The sequence below is a fragment of the Anser cygnoides genome, chromosome 17 (assembly GCF_040182565.1).
Source record: "Anser cygnoides isolate HZ-2024a breed goose chromosome 17, Taihu_goose_T2T_genome, whole genome shotgun sequence".
NCBI lineage: Eukaryota > Metazoa > Chordata > Aves > Anseriformes > Anatidae > Anser > Anser cygnoides.
In genome coordinates this window covers 8,421,869-8,445,881 of record NC_089889.1, presented here as the reverse complement: position 1 = coordinate 8,445,881, position 24,013 = coordinate 8,421,869, and the positions used below count along the sequence as shown (strand labels likewise).

The 24,013-nt window shown below is 38.0% G+C and overlaps 1 protein-coding gene across 10 annotated transcripts in view; it reads right to left on the bottom strand.

Annotated features, from left to right (window-relative positions):
* ARVCF (ARVCF delta catenin family member) overlaps positions 1-24,013 on the bottom strand; it is a 268,720-nt gene that overhangs the window by 163,639 nt on the left and 81,068 nt on the right. For 8 of the 10 annotated variants that reach the window (XM_048063871.2, XM_066979115.1, XM_066979117.1 and 5 more), the window contains one exon: positions 3,479-3,580. The exons of the other annotated variants lie outside the window; for them this stretch is intronic. The gene's annotated coding sequence lies outside the window, so the exon portion shown is untranslated. The remainder of the gene's footprint in view (positions 1-3,478; positions 3,581-24,013) is intronic. 10 annotated transcript variants of the gene reach the window in all.

Genomic DNA, 24,013 nt, shown 5'->3' with positions numbered 1-24,013 from the left:
TTGCAGAGCAGGAACTCAGGTTTCCTCAGTCTCTCTCTGCAGGGGCCCACCTTTCTCAGCCAACTATCCATGGAGACCTCAGAGGCCAAACTAGCTTGGCTAACTAAGTTAGGTGACAGAATTAGAGGGAAGAAGATCCTAAGGGATCAAAGGTACAAGTCACTGCAGAAGTCTAGGACAGTCATGGCTACCTCTCTCTATAAAATGTGAGCATACTAGAGGTGGAATCATTCTCAGATTCACATCAAAAAGAAATGACTTTAGCTACTACCCCCCAAAAGTCCAACTTCTCTACTACAGCTGCATTTTTTTTTCTTTTCCAACAGTTGACAATGTATTGAATAAAGTTTAAGAGCTTTAAGTGGCTTGTACTTTCAAGGCCTAGCTCAGAGCAGATGAGGGTGCTGGGTCCATTCTCAGCCTGACAGTGGGAAAAGCTCTGGCTTTCTCAGTTCCAAACTCGGAGGCTGTATCCACATGTTCTCTCCAGCTGAGCCCAGAGGCCATGCCAGCATAAGGAATAGTCTGAACTCCACAGCCATTCCATAGCTGGTACTGCGATGACATGTAAGGTATAAACTATTGTTCCTTTCATCCAACTTCTTGTGTATCTACTCAAGACCAACAGTCCCTTTTACAAACAAAGAATCTGCATTAAATGGGAAATACTACATGGAAGAGAACTGAAACCCTACATGCAGAAAGATAAAAATACCACCCCATTCTTCCAGCTCTCTTAAATGCTAGAGGCCCAGTGCAGTACAGCCATGTGCAGTGCTCCCTGTGCACAGATGAGAAGGACTCAGTAATGCTACTCAGTAGCAGGGTCACCTCCTCTTGCTTACTGTAGGTAGTTCGTCCGATAAGCCAGGACCTCTATTGTTTTCTCCAACCTCTACTATGCCAATCTGTTATAAGCATTGCAGAACAGTACTCCTCCAACGTGCAGTGTAGCAATCCTTGAGCTTAAATTTTATCTTGGATGTATTCGTACCAGGTGAACCTTTGACAAAGCTCCAAGGCAGGACGAAATGCTTCTGTTGTAAGTGAACAGATCAGAAGACCCCTATGGAAATCCTAATAAGTAGTGGATTTTAGGCTAATAGAATTTCCCTCAAGAGAAAAAAAAATCCACAGGTCAAAAAATGGCTTATATGTCACAGTGGTAAGCCCGTATATACACAACAGAAAGAAATAAAAGCAAAGTATAGAAGTTTTCAGCATTCCTCCAGGTTTTTCACCTCAGGAGAAGGTCAGAACTGAGCTCTAATAGAAAGTTATCGCTGCAGAGCTAATCATGTGTGCTGTACCCATCTACTGTGTTTCTTTATGGAGACCAGAGTTTCACCTCAAAAGAAAAAAACACTATAAATTAATCTGCCTTTGGTTAAACTTCAGTGTAAGGATTTAGAAGAACTCCCACTTAAAAGAAGAAAATAATCGAACCTTACCTGACAATATGTAACTGCAAACATCTTTTGTAGTACCTTCAGATTATTCAGGCAATTCATTGTCTGCAGCTAAAATAAGTTTTTCTCACCTGTGACTATGAGATGGGATAGCTGTTATCTTTTGGGTACCCAAGCAGCTGGATATTTCTATGTACTAACTTCAAAACGTGAATCAATTCGGAATGCAGGAAGAAGATGGCAGGATGTAAACCACAATAACTAAATTCAGAAAAACACACTCCTTTCAGAATATATATTGCAAGTTTCTGTTCCAGGGAAGAGTATTACCAACAGCAGCATGTAAAACTGACAAACACCTCCTCTAATACTGATTCTGAAGCAGTAACAGCTTGAATAATAAAAGCTGCAGTTGATGACTTAGCTGATGTATAACTTTCAAGTCACATTCTGAGAATAAGACGAAGATCCCGTTCTGAAAATTCTTAATGAGGTGTAAGAACTTGATGCCACACATGAGAGATCCTAGAAAATTTGGGTTCTATAAATGGTAAAGCTCTCTAGAGAGCTATAGAGATCTCCATGCAGAAAATATAATGTTAACCTCCTTACAACCATAAATACTGTGGTTCTTTCCTCTGTGCAAAGAAAAACATAGGCAGAAAATAAACTGTATAAATTTTCAGATGTACAATTAGTGACCATTAAAATCCTAATTCCTATGCAGAAACAACAGCAGGACCAGTAACTGCCTTTTAAGAACAGTTGGACAAAGACCGACTTCTGCATTTCAAATGATTTATTAACAGATAAATACGTGCTTGCTGTTGATTGCACTCCCAATTATTTACCCAGGGTTTCGACAATTTACATTATCAGCAGTCTAGACCAGAGGAAGAAAATAAAAGTACTGACTCATGAGTTACTTATTCAGGCTGCCACTTGCAATTTGCTACAATTTGTAACTAAATTAAAGTGCATTGAAAAGCCTACAACTAGATGAAAATATTAGACCTATAGCAGCCAGGTAAAGATTATTCCTTAGGCTGCACTTCTAAACACAGCAAACGCTTGTCTACATGGTATCAAAGGCTACGCTGACAGCAGCGACTCTTCTCCCTTCTGCCTATGTGACTCTAAATATATTATTGTGTTGCATTAGACTTAGAGCAAAGACAATCTATTTTTTCTGACTGTTCATATAAAGAACTAATGCATCAAATGGCCTCCTGTAGGTCCATACAGCTTAAGTGCTCAATAGGGATGAACACCACCCCTGGGCGAAGAGGCCAAAATCGGGGCCTATGCACAGCTAACACCCAAACTCATGACCAAGTTTGAAGGCTCTTAGAAACATTAATATGCCTAGGGTTACTTGGTCCTCTGCAAAAAAGTCAGTGAGCTCTGCACGCTAATTTTGCTAGTATAGGATGTAGCTGATGGTCAAGAGCTGTCAAGAGAGCCTTGTGACTAAGGGGATAGAGTTCTGGGAGCTTTGGGCATCTAAATCCTAACAGTTCTGGAGAATCTCTAATCCTCTGCACTTCTCAAAGTATTCTGCTTTTGTAAGGCAATCAGGTTCTTGAGTGAGCTGGATTTGAAGAGAGGAGCTGTGCCCACCAGTCAGCCACAGAACATTGCAGAGCCTTCTCTCCGGGGGAGGGGAAGTGCCTCTCAAAGCACACAGGAAATTTCTCAGGTCCCATAGTCTGAATACTGAGCACAGAAATTGCTCTCTCCCAGCCCAACTCAAGTCCACTAGGTCCTACTAACAAGAGATGGTACTACAATGAGCAACAAGAAGCTTGTACATATAGCAAACTGGCAGCTGTAGGAGCAAAATGAAAGCCTGTGAGCATGCATGGGAACAATAGCTATGTGCTTCTACAGGGAGGAAAGCCATCAGAATAAAAGCAAAAGCGGGACTAAAATAATCTGTGGAACTGAAGCATAGCACATGCTAATAATATTTCACCCTAAAGTGCTACAAAAGATGAGCAGCACAAAATGACTGTTATCCCCCATGCCATATCAGAAAGCATGCAGAGAAAAACAAGCAAGATACACACCTAGTGGATTACTGGGGTCTGAATGTCAAAGATGCTGTGACATCACCCGCTAAGACTAGAAAAGTATTGACAAAGTAGGACAGCAGCCTCAAGCAGAACCAACTATAAGAGAGAAGAAAAAGAAGACAGAGTTAGTTAACAAGGTATTACAGCCTCTTCTGCTCACATTTGTTTCCCATGTTCTCCTTACTTTGTTGTATAAATTATTTATCATAGATAATTACTTATCATAGATCATTTATGATACTGTTTTGTTCCTAACAGGGAATAAAAACAAACAAAATTCAAAGAAGGCAATCTTGAGACTGCTAAAGGAAAGGAAGAAAAAAGTTAGTCTGGTTTGTTACCAGCAGTCAATAGTTGTGTGCTCTAAAACTGGATATTGCAGCCAAACATTTTAGAACACAGAAACCTAACATGAAGCTCTTAGAAATAATAGTAATTATTTAGGCACACAACTTTAGGCCCCCTGTTTTACGCATGAGCCCTGAAATGGCTCAAGATTGTTTCATGGATACTTGTCAGAGAGGGTAAGTTCATTTCTGAAAGATGCACACAGCACAATAGTTTGCAACTGCTTTGTTTATTCTCCCTGTTTGTAATCTAATCCTATAGGAAACGCTAGTGAAAGTAGGCTCTTGGATATTAGGTCTTCTGTTTAGCTCAGTAAATCTTGGACTTGTTTTGTCATAAAACATTTAGCATGGAACTTCTCTGGGTCAGTGGTTGCAAATTTAGTACCTGTTTTTGCTGGATAACATACAGAATAGAATCCATTTCACAAAGGCATGGTTCCATGAAGCAGCATATCCAGTTTTAAGCCACCACCATGTAAAAATGCTGCAACCACATGGCACGAATGCAGAGCCAGTACAAACTCACTTTGCTGGTTCAAATATTTTAGAACACTTTCAAAGAGTAATTTTGCCCCAGCAGATTTTATGCTTGACCAGGTACTGTCTGCCTTCTTGATGCCAGCATAAACACTGTTTCTTATGTTTTGGCTAAAATACCAGAAATACGATCCTTTCTTTGCACTGATTCAATCTCAAAAGGCACGGAATCACCACGTGAAAAAAATCATTTTCTTTAAACTAACAGAAGTACATTCTGTGCTCAAAACTTACTAAATTTAACAAAACTGTGCAAAGATACATCCAAAGATGAAAGTCAGGAGGCAGAGTGAAAGATTAATTCTGAAGTAAATGACCCTAGGGAATAAATTAAGCATAATTCAGTTTCTACAGACAAAAGAGTAACGTTGTGCAAAAATAAATGCATGTTAATTGTAACAAAGTCCAAATAAACTGCTTCTCAGACCTTATGGCGAAATCTGTCTTGGGCCTGGCTCTTCTCGTTGCTGCTCTGGTTGACTGAGTTCTAATCTGACCCTTACGTGACAATCTCCACCAATGAATAGCAATGAGGAATTCACAAAGAAAGCTATTTCAATATAGTTCTCTCATGGGCACAGACAGACATACTGTGTTGTGTCAAAAGAAACAAAAAAGGCTGGTCAGGGTTTTTTTTGTTTCTTTGGACAGAAGCAGTCTGTGAAACAAGGCTTCAACTAGGGAAAGAACAAGGGAAGAGGAAATGCTAACAGGAAAGCTGCTTGAGAAGGAACTTGGGATCTTAAGAGCATAGCAATGAACAAACACTACAGCCCACCAGTTCTATTATTACAGAAAAATGTCCATGTAAAATATTTGAGATTTTACATCAGTAAGAAATTTCAATCAGAAATCTAGCAGGAATCATTTTGTAGAAATAAGTACGTTCTGCAAACAAATTTGCAGAACAGCATCTACAGTCTGGCCTTAGCAACACCACCAAAAAGAAACGGGACACGCACACATCACTGCCTGCACGATGCAGACCCAGCACTTCACTCACTATAGAACTGGCTCTGGGCAGCAGCACCAGAGTAACTCAGATCTTACTGTTATAACAGTTATGGTTAACAGTTATTGGGCTGCCTGCTATAATCCAATCCATTAAAGAGAATTATTAGACAAATTAACCTCTTAATTAAAAGCACCTAAATTGTATTCTACTAACTTACAAAAGATATGATTCCCAGCAAAACAGACAGTGCGTGACTTGGATAATCAGGTTTTAAAACATCTTTTAAAGAAGGCGTTTGTCTAGTGAGTGGGGGACAGGGAAATGGTGTTCTTAAGCTTTGTTTTTTTTGGGGGGGCAGAGGGGCCGGGGGGGATTTATTTTACACAAAGCTTATAGACACATGAAAACACCAACAGATACATATGCAGGAAAGCCCTGGGCAGGTCACAACATCTCCTTATTGGTTCGTCCAGCTACAGCCTCTCTGGTGGTAGGTATTCATCTTTGTAAAGCAACTGAATGGCCTTGATCAAAGAGGTTGTGAGTAGTATTTATTTATATAAATTATATTAATTGAAAGCATTTCTTGTGTCTTTCCTATACACAGGATCTCAAAGAGAAAAACTAGTACACAGAACCAAGTACTCCTGGTATACAACTTTGCTGGCAAAACTGCTTTTTCCATCACAACTGTAATTTGCCTGAACAAAGCAAATTTTACAGTTCTACTAACAACTTCTATTTGCAGCCATAATCATTAGTGCAGATATCACCTTAACTGTATTTTTAAATACAAAAATTTCTTATATCTAATCTCGCTTGGATTCACCAGTGCACGTTTAAATTATACCAGTCATGGTCTTTCTACACCTTCCCTGGGGAAATGATTCATGACTTCAGCAGAGTTTGCTACTAGATTTTTTTTTCTGGTTTTCCTTCCAAAATTTCATGCAGTGTTTTCATGGCTCGGTGATACAGTGTGCCTACACAGCTTTAATTATACTGTAGCTCAATTTCTTTAACACCCCTTCAGCACAGCTTACTACTACAATTTTTTCTAGTTTTCTTTCTAAAATTTCATGCAGTGTTTTCAGGGCTTGATGATACAGCATGCCTACATGGCTTTAATTATACTGTAGCTCTGTTTCCCTAATAAGATACGTTTCTATTGCTACTGTATACTCCCAAATGGAAAGGAAAATAAATTAGAGCAATACAGAACACCTTTATAACAACCACATACATACAATAGCATAAATAATTCAGCAAACTATTAAACTTCAAATTGAAATATTTTTACAAGGGTAATTTTTAAGTAAATGTTCTAGCCTATGATTAGTTTTACCCAATATAAAAATTTCCATTTCATCTTGAAATTTATCATTTATAGCCCAGAAGAGCATGACAGCACCTTTCTGAAGAAGAGCTCTTGCTCTTCGGGACCTACGAACTTGCCTACACTGAGAAAGCTCAAGCCTTCAATCAGAGAGCATTCGTTATGCCACACTTCCCTCAAAGATCAGTGTTTGTGTTAATTAAGCATAAAATAACACAGCAAAGTGGCATCATGTTACCTCACACTTACTAAGTGTCCACACTAAGGTTTAATGGGGTATGTGATAGGCTATAAATTCACACTGTGCACTGTAAATTCTCTGTGTAAATAAACCCTCCTCCTATATTTTCAAATGAGTTTCCAGGTTAAATATATATTTATTTAATCTTGTACATATCAAAAGACTGAGCAACGTAGCCATGGCTAAATCCTGACTTCAGTACGAGTCTGCATAACTTGAGTGTGACAGTTAAAATCCTTTGCTATTGTTCTATCTCAATGAGTGTTAATTCCGTCAAATTCAGCCAAGACCATGGAAATACTAGCATCATAAATCATTTCATTCCCTACATAAAAAGAATCACTGATTTGCACAACTTAATTTCTGTTTATCTATTTTACGCAGGCAGCATTTGGGAGACAGCACTTTTTTTCTCCCATATCAAGAAGCCAAGTCTGGAATACGAATAGCAAATTTGCTGCTTCTCAAACCTCTGACACCTTTTCTTCTTGCCTTGGAACTCTGCAAGCATGATTGCTACCGGCTTGATTAGTTCACAGGGCAATCACTTTAACGCCCTAGAACACATGCCATTGCATCCTAAAGCTGCTTCATGTCATTGATTTTTGAAAGGTCTCCCCAACTGAAATCAATAAGGAGCTCTACTTAAAAATGGATTGCACTTTGTGGTCCTTTTCTGATTCATGTATATGCAGGTTGCAGAGTATTCTCACAGCTGCCTTTAGCAGAAGCTATAGGTACTGAGCTTCAGCACTTCCTCTGACCCCAATCCAATTCTCACTGACATCAATATATGCTTTAACCTCTGTGCTTCCACTGTGAGCACAAAATCCGCAGCTACCTGTGCAAACTTTTACTTAGTACAAAATTCCAATTGAAAATTGGAATACAAATAGGAATAGGAATCCAATAGAAAATCACCATTTTACCAGAATACTCTCTTCCACTCAGCTAGGAAAAAACCCTCAAGCAGTGCAGCTTATGTGAATGCAAGATAGCATCAGGCATTAAATTAACTATCAGTGCACTGCATACAAGCTATCTGCATAGGATTGTACTGATGGACTTGGTCTGATCTCAATTTCAATAGAAATACTTTGTTAATAAACTGCACTACCTCGCCAGGCTACCCTTGCAAGCAGTGCCACCAAAAATCAGTAAAGTCTATTCTTGGAACAGGGCTACTTCAGTAAGAAAAAAAAAATCAAGATCAAAAGCAGCATATTTCATAACTTCACTCTTTAGCTCTTCTGCTAGTATTTTGAGGCTTCCCTTCATCAATTTAAAGTCCAGCTTGGCCATACATAAGCCCATCCCATGAACAAACTGTGATTACACTACGTAATTACTTCCACAGAATACTTAAAAGATTTTGCCAAGCAATACACAACTATCCTCATTTTTCTGGCCTCCAGATTTTGAGTTTTGGCCAAAGGGCTTCCATTTGAAGAGAAAGGCTACTTACTGATGGCAAGGCAATCTGAAGCTGTCTGTGCAGTGAACTACAGCTGAGAACAGCCATATATTTACAACCATTACATCTCCATTTTGCAAAGTGCAAGAACATGAGAGTTGGTGGGTAGGCAGCGATTTCCATTGCCAGGCCAGTTTCTCATTAACAGAATGGAACAAGTGAAATATTACAGCAAGGCTGGAAAATCTTGCAGATGGTCATAATCATCCTTTCATAACTGATATTATTGTGGTGTCTTCTAACAGCGACAAAATAAATAACAAAATGGCAGGCAACAAAGATCAGGACAGCTAGGCAGTTAAGCAGATCAACAGCCTGCTTCATCTGTTCCAAACACTACAATAACAGTGGCAGCAGACAGCGTATTTAAACGAGCTGACATTAGTTAGAAAATGGTCATTTTGCTACACAGTTTGAGAGGAGAGGGAAAAAATCGAACCGTGACCCCACAAAACAGTGAGTGTTTAAGCTCAGCAACAGATGTGTCAAATGACTTATCCCAACCATGAGGAGTTAATTGATGCTATAAATAGTACTCTGAAAAAAAAAAAATCACCAACAAAACAAACCACTTAACGCTTGTATCCAAAGCACACAATCTAGCTTTGCTTATCTGTAAAATTATTCTCCTTTTGTAAAAAATAAAAAAAAATGTGGGCTTGGGTGCTTTACATGGAGATAAGCACAGAGAGATAATTTGATTTCAGGCTATTGAGAAATTTCCTTCCTTTTATGTTTCAGAAGAACAGGGCTGCATGCAGCTAAATGAGATCCGTAGATTACAGTAGAAGAAAGGCTAATAAAACTGCATAGCTACATTCCTGGGTAATAACAAATGTTTTGTAATTCTATGGCTCTGATCTCAAGGTTTATGAGGGCATTTCCCATTAATGCTTTTAAGATTAATGCAAATAAACGCATCAAAAGGAAATAGATCTTTTAACCCACCTGAATCAAATACTTAGTATGTCTCTTAGTATTTTACTCCAATAAACAAACTGCCATGGCTAGGAAAAAATCACAATTCTGGTGTTCAAAGCAAGCATCTTCCTGTGGTTTACTTGTGGCTTTCAGGAGACAAAACAAACAACAAAAAATAAACCCTCTCCTGTTTTGCTGAACATATATCTAGTTTAACTCTCACTGTCATATCTATTGGGTTGTGTGGCTTCTGCATTGCCCCAGAAGGGAACTGAAAACATTAGTTTAAACAGGGAAGAAAAAAATGTCAATGTTCATGTTTAATTCTTGAAGGTACTAAATCAACCAAATTTTATTAGCTGCTGCTTACCAATCAATCCTAGTGCATTACTCCCCCATATTTCAATCTTACTAAAACCAGCCAGATTTAGACCTTACATTGCTTTAAACCAGGAATAGTATCAACGAAGAGGAGATTAATACAATACATAAAGAGGGAAGGAAAAGAACGAGGCCCACTAGCTATAATTCTCTCCAGTAACATCTGTCTCCTTCTCAATCAAGTATTTTTTTTCACCAAGCTAAATTTGGAAGCCTGAGGCACTAAGAAAACCTACTCTGTTAGACCAAAACTATAGATCTGTTTTCCGTAATTGTATGTGCAGATTCAAAGGTGGCATCGATAGACCCTTCACTGTTTCAGCATCTGTAAATTTAAAATGCAATCCAAGTTCCTTTTACCCTTGTAAGTTTAGGACATAAACCAAGTTTGTCCTGGTTAACACCGCAGCTTTTTAGTGTTACAAGACAAACATGCATCTGAGCATAATAAATAATATCTGAGCAAAATAGAAGTATTGAGCTCATCTGATGTCTCGAATAATCATCCAGTTCATGCATAAACATATAAAGGCAGGAAAAACAGATACATTTTAATGACAGTCTCAAAGAGACTCATCATTCCATATGATGGATTTTGGCATGTAACAGCTCTAGCACTGCCAACCGAACAGTCTTTGTTACACATGGCAAAACATCCTGCTCTAGAGCCTTGCTGTCTGAGTGGCAGAAACAATGTCACAGGAACTGCCAATTAACTTCTCTGTCTTCAGGTGCAAAACATTGTCGAATCTTCAAAGCAGAAATCTTTTATCACTCAGAAACATTTTCTATTCTATCTGACAAGCATATTGGCTTCTTTAGGGTGGGTTATGCTGGCAGCCAAAATAGCCTTCAGAGACTAACGTTCAGGACTTGTCTTGTTCATATCATCGGGTGAATCAAGGAGCCATAGTAACCCCATTGATTAGCCCAGACTCAAAACGTTCTTTACTCATTTAGATCTTTCACTTGCATGAGACAGAAATGCAGTGCTGTGCTTAGTCTGCAAAGTGTTACATTCATCTATTTATCAAAAATGATTTTTATTGCATCACTGTAAGTAGCAATTTTCACAGCTAAGATTGATTCTTTACTGTAAGAGCTTTTTACACACCAGCTTATAACTCCATCAAAATTTGAACATTTGGGCTGAAGTTTTCCCTGATAGGTCTTTCCTTCAGGCTTAATTTTTCTTTTAGGAAAACTTCAGCTAGAATAATTTGACTGTTTTTCATATCATTTAAAAAAATAAATAAAAAAGTGCAAGTTTTTTCCACCAGTGGCCTAGAAGACACAGTCAAGCAACTTGCTATCAGCAGCAACCCTACGGCTGCCAGCACAGTGCAGAGATACGCAGTCTCTATTGTGCTCTGTATGAAGCTCAAAGGTTGGCAGAGGTCACCGTAGCTTGTAACTAGCAACGTAACACCCATATTGAACCTCCAGCTATTTTCCTTCTTACCTGTTCCTCCTTTCCTGCCTATAAAACCTGCTCCAGATTTGCCCTTATCATAGGCCTCCACCAAGACTCCATTTACTCTACTTCTTCTGTGTCGTTGCTCCTCTTGGGTCTGCAGTTCAAAAAGATGAACGGAAACTTGATGCTTTTGCTATTGGCATCCGAGTAAATAGGAAGTGAGTATCTGAGACATGGAGCAGATGAAAAGTAATGCAATATGTATGGCCCAGAATACAAATTAAGGTCTTCAGATAACCCTAACTGCACCATATCCTAGTTTTTGCAACTTACTTGCAACACTTATAATCTAAGTGTCTTCATTGCTAAATTCTATCCCATCATAGCAATGAAGAATCAAAAAGCCTTAAAAACAATCACAGCCCCAGGAAGAAGTGATATAGATAGCTTTTACAAATGGCCTGCTGAACACAGTAAAGATTTTTTTTTTCTGTTCTCCTAATTCAAGACAAGAAATCCAGTAGATACAACTGAACACTCTGCTACCACACATGCAAAAACTATCGATAGCAAAGGTGGTAGAGATCTCTGCATTTAATTCTTTTCTAAAATAGTAGAAACAGTTGTGCATCACAGCCCTAAAGTCATTGAAGTGCATTTGAGTGCTATGCTTGAAGGTACTTCTCTTGGCTGCCTACACGGACTCAAGAAAGCATCCGATACAACCGAATTTTGGCTTGAGGTTGAGCCTAATACAAAAATCAGTTGGAATTGGGGAAAGTATTGAATTTGGGGGGGCGTGAAGGGGAGACGTTATTGAATGGGGGGGGGCACTATCAATTGTCTTTTGGAAAGGTTGCTTTCTTCCATATAGCTATAATTAGTCACTGACCTTGTCCCTTCCAAGGCATTTCTTCTTTTGTATCTTTAACTAAATCTCAAGGCTTTTTGTAGTTTATGTTGCCCGTCAATAATATTTCCTCTTTCCAGGAATGCACTTATCACTATTGCCTAATTACAGTTATTTGAATGCAGAAATAATTCTTCCAGATCATTAAATATCTTCTCCAAGAAACAACTTTCTATTCAAACATCCCTTTTTAATAAACATTCTGCTGATGACTGCTGAGTGGGAAAAATTATAATTTTGCTTTAACTGTCTAGGCACTTCAAATATTTAAACAAGTTCCCTCTTTCATATCACAATCTTGCACTGTATAAGTAGAAATATCTTCCAGCTATAATAAATACTTTTAACTTAGTTTATTAAGATTATATAAGAGATAAGTAGCAAAGAATTCAGACAGCAAGTACAATGTAATCTCTGTTCAGAATCCTTCCCACAAACAGCTTAGCAACTTTATATGGGCTATACACACACCTTCAGTTTTGACTTATATAAATGTGACAATGTTCAATCTAAAAAAATGAAAGACCTTTATAAAAAATTAGTAACATGGTACCTCTAATTCAGAGGATTATTTTAGATGAATGCTTGGCTAAAACTACAATCCACCTACACTGAGAAAAATAAAGCAGTACACAGAAGGGAGTGATATTTCAGGAAAGCAAACAGTACTGTAACATTTAATCCCATTATTCACTGCCGAAGCCCCAGGATTAAAACCAGACACATCAAAGTACTGAGGTGAAGTCACAGCAGCTGAAAGTGCTTGTGGTCATCCTCAAAGCAACCAGAAGATTGGCCTTTTGATCTCAGGAATGGCTTAGACATAGTTGGCAGGGTGGGAGCAGAGAGCAGGAGACATCTTAAGAGTGTGACCCTTACTGCAGAAAGAGATGGGATGCACGACATACTCACACAGACTTTAATCTAGCTTGCTCAGGTACAGAAAAAAAATCAGGAAAGTAGGAGCACAAGCTGAGAACAGGCTAGCAAGTGTCCACCTGCTGTAAATGTAGTTGAAGGCCAAAGTGACATAGTAGGAGACACTTCCTGCCCTGTCAGGGGGAGAAGGAAACTAAATGAGGACTTCCATGGTAGAACAAGAAGAGAGACATCGATCAGAGATAGTGTGGAGCCCCAACAGAAATACTGTCATCCCTCTTTTCAGTAAGCAACGACAGAAATGTTGTCACCTAGCACTTAAATTTCACCCTCACCATAGACAATACAGAATTACAAAGGTTCCTGCGTAAGTTCCACAGTTTTAATATTTATCACCTGACCCCTACTTTAAAACCAATTTTAGTAGGCCTTCAACAGCATGAATACTAATGAATTTCTGAGAGGTGTAAAGATAATATAAAAAAAGTGCAATGGTTTAAGAAAATACATAATGACAAAGCAACAGATTACTCAAGAGAGACTCTGTAAGCAATTACAGAAACATTATACCTTTTACAGTGTTCCTTTCTTGAACTGGCTTTAAGATAGAAATTCTCCCTTGGTTCAATGACAGCTCTGCCAGAGAAACAACGAAACACAACAAAAAAAGACATTCCATCTGGGGGGTTAGGAAGAGAGGGGTATATTTAAATAACTGATAACATTTACCTAGTACAGGGGAAACTTATTAAATGTACCTTCTCTTGACCTCCCTTCCCTTCCTGAGTCATGCTGTTGTCCGAAGTAACACAAAAGTGTTGTAATCTATTCCACCATTACCTGAGAACCACAAAATCCCACAGCACAGAAAGGAAGCTCGATAGGAAGAGCTCTTTTGGCTAAGGAGCTATTCTAATCCTCTTGGTTTCTGTCCCAGCACCACCCATATGTCCATGATCAAACAGTTCCCAACTTAGAATTTAATCCAAAGTATATTTAATTTCCTATTGATTCATAGATTTAAAAGTAAAAAATGCTTCCTTCATAAGCACACATCATAGCATTTTCAGCCATCCAGGCCTAAATACCATCTAGTGACTCTAAAAATGTCAACTGTGGCTACATAAATACATCTCATACTGTTTGACATTTTACCTTCTAGCAGCAGGAAATATGAGAAATTAGGACAGGAAGAAATTCACCTTTGAAATTCACCAGAAATTCAACACTTTTCAAGATCTCCCTCTTAGTTTGAGCTTCAGGTTGCATTCTCATTACAGCGTTCCTTACCCCAGAAACTTCTCCTACAGATTACAAACAGGATGCTTTGTCTCTGATTCCCAGGCTCCTTCCCTGTTCATGAGACCAAGAACATTCCGAGTAGCTGATTCCTGCAGCTTATCCTTTCATAGCTCCACTCAGGAAGGAAAATTTACCTACAGAAACAGACACTGTCACTCCCCTTCCACTTGCAGCCTGCAACTTGGCTTCACCATTAGACCCTTTCCTCCAGCCCTCTTTTGGCTGGAAAGTACACCAAGTCCAAACCCAGGCGGTCAGTAATGAGAAACACTTCAGCCCTTCAGACTCACTGTAACTAAACAGCTGCTAAAACAAAATTATATATTTCTGAGATAACATAAGCATTTCTTTGAGTCCTGATTTCTTTTAGTGTTTTTCGCATAACAAGAATACGACGACCTCCTCTGTGTAGGTGAATTTTGTGTATTTTATTAAAATATGCTCCATTTTAAGAAATGAAGTAATTCGTGATTTACGTTTAGTGCCACCTGGAGCAGCCAAAACCTACTGAAATAATACCTTGCTTGATTTATCCTTCCTCCTTTCCCACCCGTATTTTTTCTTTTAACTGTCAAGGTCAAGAGGACAAGCGGCCTAAGGCATTTGTCTTCAATTGGGACATCCTGGTTAAGACCCAGATCCACTGTAGCCTGCATGTATGGCTGGGGGCTATTTAACCTTTTTGTACAGCATAATCTGGGAAGAAACTGCATTCTCCTACTTCACAACATCTTATTAAATTTATATACAAAATATCATGAGGTATCAGGTACTTCAGAAGAGAAGCACCCACATTATTACCAGTCGTCTTCTAGTGAAAAAGACGTATTTGTATATTCTGAAATTTATTGTTGATTATCAGGAAGACTATTTGTTTTTTTCAACAGAGATCTGTTTTATTTTATTCTTTAAACAGATTTTGTGTGAAAACACACAATAATTTAAGCAACTAGAAAGTTTAACAATTAACACTAGTAACACTAGTAACATCGACCTCTCCACAAGAAACGTGACCACATTGCTTCCTGGTCCCTTTCTTTCCAATTCACATTTGAGAGATTTATCAGATAGAACAGGAGTCTTAAGAGTTTTAACTAAAATTTAATGGCTATATACTTGCAATTAAAGGCATAAAGAATCACAGTTTCTTTGCTACAAAAGATATCTAGAAAACTTACTCTTTTGCTAGGATCCTCTCAAAAGTCTCTGCATAATTTCCACCTGCAGTGAGACTGAACTCTCTGATGTTAGAATAAGTTCTGAGAAAATTGTGACAAATTTTCATTCTTACTTGATTCTACTTTATTTTTTTTATCCTCCCCATAATGCAGTGTTTTCAGCCCCTTGTATTCTACACAGCATCACCCTCCTAACAGGCTGGCCAACTAAATACTTGCTCCAGACTAACATAGTTGTAAAAGCAAGTTGACTCTGAATTGGATCCTTTTTAGAACCTTGATGCAAAAGATCCAGATTAATATATAACTGTAAGGCAGAAAACAAAGTCATTACTTGCTGAACACATCACTTTGCTAACACATAATCTATCCACAATCTATCCCACACAGTTGGGGTTATGCCAATATTTTGCCAGAATTAGCTAAAAAGTAAAATAAATAAAGCCAGCAAAGAGGTACAACAGATGATCAAGGCAAGCCTGGAGGTGGCTGCATCGCCCACATGACACATCCACACTATGGGTGACACAAAGATGGAGCTGAGACAGGAGCTCAGAACCACACGGGCTACCTACCTCCTCTTGCAAGACAGACGCTAGCCTACCTTGCCTCTTGAGGATATGGCAATCCCTAAGGTGCTTCCTGGGCTATGGCAAACAACCGGATAGGCTCATGCTGACAGATCATGCCGTTGTTATCACATTTGTAAAGGGCCCATACGACTGACATTGGGAAAACAAGTATTAGTTGAATAATGGCAGATGCCAGCTGACAGTTTGAGCCCCAGATCATAGAATCACAGAATCCTGGGAAGCCTGGAGCTTGCTGAGGCTCATGGCTATATTGCAAAGTCCCTTCTTTGGTCCTTGGTTGCTCACATCTGACAACATGGCTTGCACCACAGGGGAGAAGGGAAAAAAGCACCAGCTTGGAGCATGTGATATTTAATAAAACACAACCTGTACTCCATTATATAAACACTGCTTCATTCCAGCGATATACTTTTATCATCAATTTTAATCAAATGTCTTATAGCTCTCAGATAAGGTTGAAAAATAAAACCAAACTGTAATACCTTCTCTAATTGCTTATTATTGCCCACTTGCAACTAATTACCCAGTCACACTGTTAGAGATTCTGAGCATTTCCATGTTCACTTGCCAACAAATGACTAAAAAAATGAAATTAAACAATTAGTCTCTAGCTGTAATAACTAATTAAAATAAATATTTTCAGAATAAGGAATTTACTAGAACATCAAGACACTAACATTGCAAAATGTGTGAAAAAATACAGCATCTACCAGCAAACAATTTCTTGCCATTCCGCGAGTTCCAGAGCTGCATCCCAACCATCACTTGCTTCTTCTCCTATTCCAATGAACACAATTGGTTAATAAAACTTCTCTCTCATAGGGTGAAAATGTGAGTAACTTATTAGGAAAGTTACTGTTCTTATAGAGGAAACCTTAAGGGCAAATTTTGATGCTGTCCCATTGCAAGTGTATGCAGTAGTGACAGATGAGCATTTTTACACATGATTTGAATACGATGCAAAGTACTGTGGCAATCTGTCCTACCACTCCTTTTCCCTAGTGTCTTATTTTGCATTCTCTGCCAAGCCTGGATCGTGCTTGTAATCCACTTGTTACAGCCTCCTTGGTCCCTTACTGAAAAAGCTTCTAAACATGCACCCAGTTCTTGAAAAGGATTATAGCCCAGCCAGTTGTGCGACATGCACTCTTCGGACACGCAACGCATGGGTAAACGCACTGAATGCAGTCGACTCGACTGCTCTCTGCTTTACGCTCAGGTAGGTTGCTTATTGGTGCCATGGAGGCAGCATTATACAAAACCACTAATGAAATGCGTTGCCTGCTCCTGACTAGATTCTTCATCTCTGCACAGAAACAGGCACAATTAAAACTGCTATGTGTGGGGCAAGTAGAAAAGTCCAAAATAAATGAGAGAAACACTAAAATGGTGTGGCTAGACAAGCAGACCACTTTTCAGTTCAGCTGTACTACTACTTATAAGCAAGTACTGCAAAACCTTGCCAGGGGAAATGGAAAGCCTGTGTCTTTGGATCCTTCTGACACTCAGTTGAGCTATTTCTCTCTGGCATTTCTGGCAGTGTAACAACCAACAAAGACTTTGGATGATGTACGTTATTTGGTAATACAAAAATTACCTGCAAAATCATAGCTACCACCCTCACTGCACACTTACAACCCCAAATTAGTCTTAATGGACTACTATTTCCCTTACAGCACTGTACTACAGGCAGCATAACTTCAGTTAACAACTGAGTTACATAAATGAAAAAGACAGGTGGAAAAGAATTCACTTGATCCAAAGTTAAATGAGTCTGTTTATGTTTTGTCTGTATTGATTGCAAGAAGCTCATGCCCTCCAATTGTATGTTTTCCTCAGCAAGGACTTTGTCACAGATAAATCACTGGTCGTATAGGCAGAACTGAACAGCACGCTTTGGGCTGTGTTTTCCATCTGCTGTGATTTGCTCTTCTTAACCAATAAACAAGGAGGTGAGCAGAAAGTATTTTCTCCTTGAGGTCCTCTTCCCTTTGCCTTATATCCTCATTTGCCATATTGCTGTTATGTCACTGGCCAATGACCATTCTGACTGACAACTTGGTTCTGCTTTTATAGAAGATGTCAGACAGAAAACACCAGGTACCCACATTATACAACTCCGTGTGTGTGTACATACTCTACCATAATTTGCATCAGAACATATGAAATACTCACGGGAAGCACCGTCTCTCCACTTAAAGATGTGATACATACACAGCTACCATACAACAAGCTTAATGACAGCAATACTGTACACTCATTAAAAGGCTTTCCATCAAAAGAGGTGGACTACAAGCTGTTTGATATTCTAATATTTACACCCAATTATCTTTAGAAATTTATTTAAAACAGCATTATTTTTGTGTTACTTATGAACTTGGAGTTCCCTTATGAACTCCTACTCATTCTTAATTATAATGTAAATCAGTGCATTAACATCAAACAAGCAAACATTAACTAAAGCAAGTGATAAAAATGCAGACAAAGTTCGGACAGAAGCAGTGGCAAAATGCCCAGAAAGTTACAAAAAAAAAAACTCTTAACAGCTTAGTCAACAAGGATAGATACACAGACCTTTCAAAATAGATGCTCTGGGTAATAACAGTTACTGCCAATAAATTTTATACAAGTATTACAAAAGAGGTAAAAAGCTCATGCATCACCACACAGACATGTCATAGATAAGAACTGTGGCTTTTTAAAATGTCAGAACTGAGAAGCGTACAACAGCTTATAAAATGTTGCTCAAGTCATTAAATGCAAACAGTGATGCACATCATTTATTAAGGAAATGATGGCTGAACTAACTTTGGCAAACTAGATGCACCTATTTCCTGGAGCACATTAGTTTGTTGATAAAGACATGGCACTTTCAAAGAAAACTCAGGAAATGTAAAACTACGAAAGTCAACACATAGTGATTCACTTCAATGTAGTATGCTATGAGCAAGCACAAGTTAAGCTAATCCTTTTTACTGAAGGAAGAGCCACAGATTTTTGTGCATTTGGTAAATACTTATAAGAAGCCCAGGCAGCTTTTAATATAGGACTAGGATTTTCTCCTAAACATCTAAGGTACCTTAAAACTGCAGTTCCTTGATAGCCACAAATCTAAATGACAGTATTTCCAAGATTTGTTTTTCTTCATGTCATATAGGTTAGCAAATGTACAGCACTGGTGAGATTTGCAAAATCTGCCAAGTAGGCATGAATTACATATTTCTAACTCTATTTAAAGTTAATACATAATAATCTTCCTATCAAAATTCTGCTGACAGCTGATAGTACTACCTTCCTAGTACTTCTCATTAGGTATCTAGGAATTAAAGAACAAGCAGGTATCTGCAGAATCTAGTAACACAGACGCACACACATATATTACGTGTGTATGTAATAAATGAAACTTTGCCAACAATGTTGTTCCTCAAATATTTATTTTGCAATAACATTGCTAAAAATAGCTGAACACCTTTTATAAAAATGTAATTTAAGATTTTACAACCTAATATGCACAAGAATTCATCACACCCAATTAAATTAAAATGCAGCACTTGATCACCTTTTATGCAAGTCTAGAAAAGGAATTTTATTACATTATATGCTAATATGCAGTTTCATTTAATTTAGCTGATGAATTACCTACTTCTGTTTTCCAGTATATATCAAAGATATCCCAAATGAACATGATAGCTTTTCAATGGGGCAACCAAAGTCACCTTTGGCAGTGAAAAATCATTCTTCTTTCATATACATTTGCTGAAGAATGCTGCGCTCAATACAGATTTTGACAACAAGAGTCAATCAGTAAGATTAATTTACCATTATGTAAGATCTGAGTATAGGTTTAATTTCTTTTCTAACAGCTAACCCTTTTTTTTTCTGTGCGCTTTTTTTCAGCATTACTTTACATGTACCAACTTGTTCAACTCCAAACATAATTTTAATATTAAACTAATACATTGGAATTTCATTATAAGAATTATTTTGGATTTGAAAAATAAGTGATTTGTAGAATAGCTGTTTTCTAAATAAAAGAGCAATTTCTGGTTACTAGTAATACTTGTTCCTGTTAATAACTGTACTATGCATTTACATGACCAGATTTAATTTTCAAATTTCTGAATGACATAGATACCATTAAAATGGTTAAAAAGTATGGATGTTCAGTGCAGTCACCCCCAACCATAAAATTATGAAAAGCCAGATGATCTTTGCTTACTGGAGGCTTAACATCAGCTTTATGGAGCTTCCCATCCAATCAGGAAGTCCAAAAACAGGCTAGAGGGAGAGAAGCAGCTTCTGAGCTTGATTTCCTAATTCAAAGTTATTGGCTTTGTGCAGGGGACCAGCAGAAGGCAGGCTAAATGGAGTAGAATGATGGAAGACAACGAAGGAAATCAGGAGAGAAAATAAGAAAGGAGGAATCTCAGAAGTAAGAGAGAGAAGAGGAAAGAAGCAAATTGTTTAATTTGTGTGTGAACAGACAAGTTCAACACTGACTGCAAGAGACAAAATACTGCAGATTCCAGCTGTGAATTTAGCCAAAGGTTTGTACTTCAATTTCTCAAGGCTATTCAATTCACCATATTTAATTGAAATGGTAGACCGAAACAAAACGAGAGAAATTAAGCTCTCCCATCTGGCCCCTATTTGAAAATGTCTTGATGAAGAGAAAAAAGGTCTTGCCGAAAGAAAAAAGCAAGTTTAATACATGTGTGTCATTGCTATTCTACCAGGTTTTAAACTTACTGTGCAGTCAAACTATAAAGTTAAAAGTGTCGAAGTATTTCCTTCAACACCCACTTGCCAAAGAAACCTAGTTTTCTATAAAGGAAATTTTTGTTGACGATTTTCATTCAAGAAAAAATTCTGCAATTTGCAATTAATATTGTACTGTACTCGTACAACACAGATTAGCTGCTATAAAACAGCACAATGCTGTAACAATTTCATTATGATTACAATAACCAGAAGCAGTCTGCAGTCAACATTGTCAGATGTTTCTGGGTCTATCTGACATCCTTCTAGCATGTTAATTATGCTCTTCTGACTGCCAGTGGCTAACATCTACTGGCTTGACAATTAAGCTGGCAAGGTCTCAATTCTGAACAAAAGGCAGCTACCAGATATTTTGTCAAGCCAGATAATTTCTTACTGAAAATATGTACTTGAAAAATGTCCAGTTCTTTCTGAGCACACACTGTGCCCAAATGGAAGAAGAAAACCATCTTGGGAAAAAAAAAAAAAAGACACCTTAACAGCTAACAATATTTTGTGAATAAAATTGGGGTAAACTAGCTTTACTGAAGAACAGTATTTTCTCCATAAATCTGCATTAGTACTGACTATCCTTACTAGCCTGTACTGTCATGGAGAATACTGCTCAGGCAGTTATTGTTACAAAGGTACCCAAGCCATGCACTCATCAGAAGACTTTCACCATGGACAGACACAGTACCACTGCTTTCTAGCAAAGTCAGAAGCCGGGAATATAGAACACAGATAGGAGCAGAGAAATCCCATGGAGAGTGACAGTTTGCTGAAGGTCAGAGTCATGGGCAAGAGGCCTCAACACACACACGGTGCTTTCCTGTCTTCCTAAGGAAAGACAACTGAATGAGGCCTCAGCCACATCTCCAACTCTTCTGGCTACTTACATGAAGCAGATTTTTTTTTTAGAAGAACAAAGAAAAAAAGCTTGAAACAACTGGAAGCCTCTAAGTAAACCTGGAGAATCCACAGCACTATCATGGAGGGTAGAAGATGCACACACCTTCCAGAACACTGACTGATTAGGCACGTGTATGCAGTTAAACCCAATGAGCATTCCCATGCAAGAGCACTGTTCAAAAATGTCACAGATACACCTCAGTTCACATAAATTAGATATTTATGCCAATAAGCTACATACAAATGATTAGGAAATCAAAAGGCAGAAGTAATTAGATTACTTCAGATGCTCTGGCAATTTTTATTTTTACAGAAACATTGATTTTACGAATGAAGTTTTGGCTAGTAGAGATTGTAAGGATTTGAAATCCTTACTCTCAGAAATTCACTGTCTCTGAAATTCACTGTCACCTGGGTGACAGTGAAAGAGTGCAACACGTCTGCTTGATTTACACAAAAATGAGGTATGATCTATTTAATCAAATAACGTTTCCATTTTTCTTTGTTGAAAAATAATTAAATAGGTTCCTGTTATTACTGATGACCTGAAGGGAGAAGTTCATATTATGAGAAAAAGTATAATCTCTGCCATAATCTTCAGTCACACACACAAAACAGCGTTATGTTAGCACAGATTAAGATCACTAACACAAATTGCTTCTATAAGCAAGGTGAAAATTAAAGGTAGAATACTGTAGCAGTCTAAAATGAAAAACAATTGCTAGGGAAAGATATAAAAAGCATCCAAACTCCTTGGTCTGTGAACTTGAAAAGAGGGCTAGGAAGAATATCTAAGGAGAGAAGAAATCAATCCTCTGTAGTTGTTACAGATCACAGTGCAGGAACCCTTCCTGGCAAACCAAGACCTTGCACACAAAGCGCAGACAGCTACTGAAGAAGAAAATACTAAGTACGCCAAGTCCCAGAGCTCTGACAAGCTGTGTCTTTCATTTTAATACACTTAGGTTACTGGGTAGTCATATTACTTAGGTTACTTCAAGATATGCCAACACACTCAAACACTCAGCTTCTGTTTTTTCAGTTCCCAGGACAAACAAGAACAGCGAAAATGTGTAATATTAACTCACAGAAGTGTTTCCATATTCACAAAATGATTATGTTAGCATCTATAATCTTATGTTAATCGATACACGCTAAATATATGTATTTAACAGCTTCCTACTGCTTTCAGCTCAGTAAGTTTAAGAACTGTGGAATCACAACAGTTTGTTAGGTATAATCTTGGTTTTAAACACCAAAAAAAGAGCTCTGGCTTGTATTTTAAAAGAGGTTATAGGGTGAAAGCAGTAAGAATGTGTTTATCCTTGCACTACTGAAACAGAATTATTTGCTTTGCCGTAGTATTTCCATTTTTATGATGACTGCTCCCATGTCTTCATGTACTACTTTAGCTCTATTGATATAGAAAAATTTACTATGATCCTACTGTAAAGAACTTGAAAAACTTTCCTAAGACCCACACAGTTTTATATTTATCTTTAAGGCCAATGAAGGGAGATTAAATTAAATCAAATCATATTCCTCAAATTCTGGCAAGTAATCGTCTTGCTAATTAAAAACAGTTCTTCTTGCTTTTTCTAAGAAATACTGGGTGTGGAGTGCTAGAGAAAACCTGAACAAGAAGCATGCAACAATTCAGAGGAGGTACAAGACATTAGAAGAATGGAGAGAGAGGAAAGACGGGAGAGAGGAGAGAGACTTACTTCAATTCTTGCCTGTGTTTAAAACCAGCAGGCTGATCACTAGAAATTTGGCAATTACAGCAAACTGGTTAATCTAGTTCGGTGACAGCTTGATCTTACAAAGCCCCGAATACTGCATTTTGTTAATAGTGGAGACATAAACAAGAGATGAAAGATGTCTTTGAAAAGTCAAGTAAGCCACTAAATACAGCAGTGGTACTATTGAGGAGTATAGCACATGCTAGAAGGCCTAGCAACGAAACCTGCTGACGCCAAATAAATTTGTGAGTGGGAAGAACACAGAAAAACTGGCAAGAAAAGGCACTCAGGAGACCAACATTTCCAGTGTAAACAGCAGCAGTAGTGCCAAGTGTGAACTGGCAATGTAAGCATATGCCAAAGTGTATTTGGAGCTACAGCCAGAAGTGTCAGTAAGTGCCTGAATCATTACATTTATCCCTCTCAGTGTATTTGTCTTGTGGCTGCTGTGATAACTTGCTTAGATAAATATCAGAAGGCATGAAGTAGCAATGGACATCTGAAATTAGTTATTTGATACATGATTTAGTGACTACAAAAAACTTTCTTTGTGCCTAGGCAGAAGAAAAATGAGCAGAAAAAAAATATAGGCAAGCAGAGAAAATAGGAAACTAAGTTCAACAGCGAAGAAAGCACACACTAT